The sequence below is a fragment of the Drosophila biarmipes genome, chromosome 3L (genome assembly GCF_025231255.1).
Source record: "Drosophila biarmipes strain raj3 chromosome 3L, RU_DBia_V1.1, whole genome shotgun sequence".
NCBI lineage: Eukaryota > Metazoa > Arthropoda > Insecta > Diptera > Drosophilidae > Drosophila > Drosophila biarmipes.
The window spans coordinates 28,101,948-28,107,947 of record NC_066613.1 but is presented as its reverse complement, the minus strand read 5'-3'; positions in this window follow the sequence as shown (position 1 = coordinate 28,107,947).

The following is a 6,000-nucleotide window of genomic DNA, read 5'->3' as shown; positions in this document are numbered from 1 at the left end:
AGGTGCTTAAAACGTAGTCTTAGGGGCTGCAGAGGGGGCGTGGCGAGTGGTGGGCCGAGGGGAGCTGGTCTAGGCCAAATGTCGGCGCGTGTAGACTTCTCAAGTACCCAAGGCGTCTCAAGTGCATAAGCACACTAGCCGCGGGTGGAGACGGGGCGACGGAGCCAGGGGGCGACGGAGCTAGTTACGACACTGCACATTCTCCCCGCCATTTTTGCAATCTTTTTTGTGGCAAAATACATTAGGGTCGCCGGCTATACTCAATCTGCGGAGTGGGTTTACGATCCGCTCTGGGCGTAAGTATATGACTCACTTGACGGCTTCTTTGGGTGATGGGGTAAGTGAATGAAACCATGTTGGGACTTTGGGATCAACTTTTCGTATAAAAACATGTTTAAATATCGATTTTGAGGCGATTTTAAAGGTTAATGCCAATGGGAGCTATAAACCCGAAGAAAATAAGTGCATGTATCACCAACTGTTAGCTTTAAATTCTTTAGAAATAGAAAGAAACAACAACTCGAAAACGTTTTCAAATTCATAAGGTTTTTGAAATAAATCCCATAGCCTGCAGATCGTTGCGAATATACCTCAGCAAATGCCAAGAGATATCTACAAGATACTTTTTAAATCCGTATCTCTTCCTCGTGCTGTCTGCCCATCTAACGGCTCTCCCCTTCGCCGTTCTCACATTTTGTGCATGTTTTATTTGAGGCTCGTAAACATTCTGCGGTGTGTCGTAATTCTTCGCTGCACCTGCTGCAAGTGCGAGAGAGAGGGCCCAGTGGTGGGCGAGTGGGAGGGAGGGCTCTGCAATCTTTTGCAGTGTGTGGGACATGTGTGAGCTTTGTTGGCATTTTTTGCGACAAAGTTTGCGCCGAGTTGCGATGACGTCGATGGCTCGGCTAACGGTAAGTGCAACAAAGTAACGGTTGTTTACAGTTGCTCGTTTTCCTTTTTGTCCCCCGTTGTTGCTTTGTTTGTTTTCATCCGTTATCTAATCATCGTTTGTATGTGTGGGGGGGGGGGGAGTGGGGGCTTGAGAACCTGCGTCCGTCCGCTGTGACAAGTGTCCGTTAAGTGTCAAACGAAGTGTAGGAAAAGCGGAAAGAGGAGGGACGACTAGAAGATACTCACCAGTCTAATACTGTATTGCATACTTCAAGGCGTTCTGCACAATTTTGGGAACATTATTTAGCCAAATTCATAGGCGGTCTTAAGTACTAGTGATACCCTAGACTTACTTTATGGATCGGAAAGCGCACATGCCTTCTTACCCCCGAGAAAGGGGTATCAAAACGGGATCCCTAGAAAAAGGGACAAAACCCGATGTAAGGGGAAGCTCGAGCGGAAGAAAAGCGCGCCGGGATATTTTCACAGGCACACACGTTGAACAAATCACTTATGACAGCGGCGGACCAAGGGGGGTGTGGGTATGAACGACACAACTGAGAGGAGCCCAGCCCCACCCCAGTGCACAACCCCTTGACAGATTGCACTTGCCCCGAAATTGAATCATCAACGGGAATGGCCAAAAAAAGGAAAAATGAGACGGGCTGAGGCAACGCATCTGCCGTGACCCCCGAACAACCCCGCCCATGGACCCCCTGATCCACTTTGCACTTGGCACATCCTTTTGCTTGTCGCCCTGTCATGTGACAGCAATTAACACAGAAGCGCCAAAGTGGGGGGGAGTGGAAAGGGGGTTCGGATGGCAAAGGGGGCAGGCAGGGGAAAACCAACGAGTGGTTGAGAGGGGCGGCAGGGGGTTACTTGTGGCTGTGTGCAACAGTTGCAATTGTTCGAGGGCGAGATTTTTGCGGAAATTGAATTTGCGGACCATCTTAACCGACCCCAGGGCCTCCGCCCCTGGCAGCACGTCACCTCGGCGCCCCCTCCGTTGAGCATTGCAACTTTGTTGCATTTTCTAAGTAATTTGTCATCGTTTGCGCTTCGACTCAGCCAAATGACAGACGTGACAAGAGTGCCAAGCAGAGAGCTGTCACTTCAAGGCACTGAGCGAAAAAGTTGACCAGGTTGTTACAAATTTACAAATCGTGTGCTACGCAATCTCAGAGTGCTTATAATGACAGCGGCCAACAGCGTTTTAAAGGCGATCAACAAATACTCCTAAGATACTTTTCACCTAGTTACTTTGAGATCGACTCTGTATCGATTTTACTTCAAAGCAGTCCCCATTGTTTTCAGTGCCTAGCAATACGAAAGGGAAACGTGCACTTTTAGGCATAACATCATATTTTTGGTATTTTGTTTATTGTTTTTATGTGGAAAACATCTTACAAAGTACTACTTTTCCCTGATTCGACTTTTTGCCGCACATTCCCATGTCAACTTAGTGTCATATTTTCGGCTGGGAACTCAGAACCCGGAAGTTTCAATAGATGACAGAGGCGAAACCGACAGTATGGGGTGGTGCATTCCTTTAAATATCGTTCCCGCCTCAATTTAAGCTGACTGCAGACTAAACAAGAAATGCGAAGACACTACCAGTAACAACGAAAGTTTATAATCCGCACTGTCGATCAACTCTGTCGTTTTATTAACACACTGATCTCGAATAGGTCGAGTGGGTCAGGTCATTATAAGCAAATAAGGCTTGATTGAGGCCGTTTCCCGTTCTATTTCTGAATTATTCATTGGACAGCATATGGCTTACCTTGTAGTTCCCCCAGCAGAGAGCAGTAATCTTTGATTTATACTTAGAGCATACGCGGAATTGTGGAATAACTAAACGAGAAATTCTGGAGACAGAAATAGAATCGATTCTATGATTGGAATTCAATGCAATTCTTCAGTCCCTCTGCCGGCGCCAGTGCAGCTCAAGGCAAGAATTGCATAATGCATCTATTTACTTTAATCGCTGCATCGCGAGTGCAGCTCAAGCGCCAGCTGTTGAGAACCCTCCCTAGCTAATTATATTCCCCTGGTATTTCCAGCTACTCGCTAGCTATGCAAAGTTCGTTTATACTGCGATTTTCTGCGAATTTTCCAACCAGTTTGTTTTTTTGCATACATCTGGTAATCGAATTGGGTTCTTTTCAGCGAAATAGTTTTATATTTCTGAGAAAGTTTGGGAGGCCCTGAGAGCAGAGCCCAGAATAATATATTTTAATTGTTTCAAGTGAAAATTTCTTAATGAACCGGCCGTGTCAACTGAAGAGCAAAATAAATAAATTATATAAAAGTCGTAGAAAATTTGGCATTGGAAATGCTCGAGCGACGTGCTTTGGCAACTTTGTGTTGTTTCGCTGTTGTTGTTGCCGTTGCTATTGTTGTTAACGGCCTTCGCTAATGAACAGTTATGCAATGTGCAAAAAAGCCAAAAACAAAGGCCCAAACAAACGCAGAGCAGAGCGGCGAGCAAAAGAGACAGTCAGCCAGCGAAATGAGCTTGGAGTTCAAGCCAACTTTTTGAAACTGAAGCCAAAGATAAATAAACATTGGATGCATCGGGTGTCCAGTTCCGACGCCGTGAATACCCTGGCCGAAAGAAACTGAGCTGGGAGTGCAGCTTCAATGCTTGCAGCACCTCGAATTCTTGGGAATATTGCGGCGCGCACCGCGAATTCTTGAGCATCTTGCGGATACCTTTACAGCGTCGCCGAAAAGTGTTTGAAAATTGTGTTTTGAGTTTCCGCCATTTGCCGCAGAGGCACTGAAATGCCGCAGGTCCAGTAGGGTACACAAACACGAGACAAACAACAACTATAGAAAGACCGGCTACAGTCGTCCGTTACAAGCGAGTGCTTTGAGCTGAAAAGTTGGACTTTGGACCAGCACGCGAACCTGCCATGATGCGGACCCCACTGCGGATGTGGATGCGGAGTTGCATGCGGACTTTCGTGGGGATCTCTCGGGTTTTTCCAGCGCTTTTCCGCTGTGGTATGGGAAGAGGATCTGCGAGCAGCAAAAGAAAACCCGCCGAGAAACCAAGCGAATTCCGTCGCTGATTGCCTGACCCCGTTTCAGGCAGGTGAAACCATAGAAGAGAAGCCCCTGCCGCCGCCCCCTATTATATATATCGATGCATAAGCCACCCGGTCCCACACGCACTGGCACGCATATTTGGGCTCGGCTTCCCGGGCTCGATTCGCCAGGGGTTGATTGATTCGTTGTCTCCGCCAAATACTCAAAACGATTTTGTTTATAATAAAATAGAGGTTGAGACCGACTGAGCCAACCTTTTATGCCGCCACTTCGTGCTTTACGGCTCAATTTTCGTTCATTTCCATGGTTATGGCTGCGATTAGTTATGAACTGAGACTAAATTTATTTGGTTCCTAGTTGGGTTTATTTTTTGGTCTTCGATCGGGGGCTATGTTCTGCCTAAGGCTTGAAGTACAGATTAATAATAATTTGAAATGGTCAGTATTATATCAATAAACGGAATGAAAAACAAAAGTTTATTGCACCAAATAAAAGAAAAATAACTCGGAACTTTCGAGGTCCAAGTACGAAATACACTGGCTGGTGTAATGTAACCGAAAATATTGTAATTTCCGTACAATTCTGGAATTTTCCAGAGGCCGCTGTGTCTGGTATCGCATTTCGTGGCACTCGAATGAGCGTACGCAGGCAGATAGCGTCGAGGTTATCCAATATCCAATACGCCGCCCCACCCCACCTGTTTCCACCCATTTTCTTTATTGCGTCGTTCGGTGACAGCAATTACAATCGGAACGGCAATCCAAACAAACGAGAACCAAAATAAAGCCGAGGAACACTGTTTTCATATCGAGAAGATTATTCGAATTGGGGATCCAAAGGGCGGTCGGCGCTGGCAAGTGTGTGGGGGTGGGAAAGAGACGACGGGTTCGTTCAACCTGGGGGCTGAAAGAGAGGGAAAAGCGCGTTGCTCGAAAAGCAAACTGTTACAAATAGAATGAAGTTCAGAACTGCTCGGAATACAGATAGATTCGGGGCTATTTGCTTGCTATTTATTATTATTTGTATTACTTCTATTACTGGTATGCCTAGTTACCGTAAATTTGAAGAATGTGCCTAAAAGATACAAAGATACATTCATGCATTTGGATTTACGGGACTGTTAGTGCTGTCTAGGCGGCAGGTACAGTACGACCCACCTGGGCAGAAAGTGGAGCATGGAAGAACAAGGAGGAAGGAGGAACACAAAGCATGGTGCAAACATAAACGGGAGTACACACACAAACACAGTTGTTGTGATCAATTTACCATTAAAATTTACAGAGCGAGAGAGAGGGAAAGGCGTACAGTTTACAACAAGAAGAAGCAGTTTGTTACGAAAAGAGTGGGGAGCGGCGCAGCCAGCAAAAACAGAGAGAGAGAGCGCGCGCGCTCTCCCGCCCCTCGCTGCTTATTACGAAAGTGAGTGCATAAAAACAAACGCGAAAAACTAAGAGTGCGGCCCGGGCCATAGGAACGATGTGGAAACGAGACCGAAGAGTGCGCGAACTCAGGATCCACAGTTCCGTTTCTCCGCCGCTCTCTTAACTTCTGCTCTGCGCCCGCGCATACCGATGTCAAACTGTACCTGTGTGTGCGCCCGTGTTTCCATTCCACTCTGTACCCACCCCCCAACCCCCCGCTGACACAAAATACCCTCTCTCAACCTGTCTATCTCTTTCGTACTCTCGTGTAAAAATCAAAATAAATCGTAAATAATTTTTTCGCTCTTCCTTTGTTGCTCTTTTGTCTCTTTCTTTCTACTACGCTTCGTTCGCATGAATGGAATGGTGGGGTGGCGGTGGTGTGCGTGTGTGTTGTGTCGGTGTGAGAGAGACAGAGGGATGCCACTAGTAGTAGTATTTTGAGTATTTTTTCCACTCGCTTCTTCTTCCTCTTTCCTTGGCTGCTGAAATCCGATAACCAGTGTGCGAGCGAGACGGAAGAATAACAAACAATTATAAGCTATGCGAGTGTGTGTGTTTAGTGATTGTGCGCGGGGGAGGGGTGGGGGAATGGGAATTTCACAACGTTTGAACGCGGGCAGCGACGCCG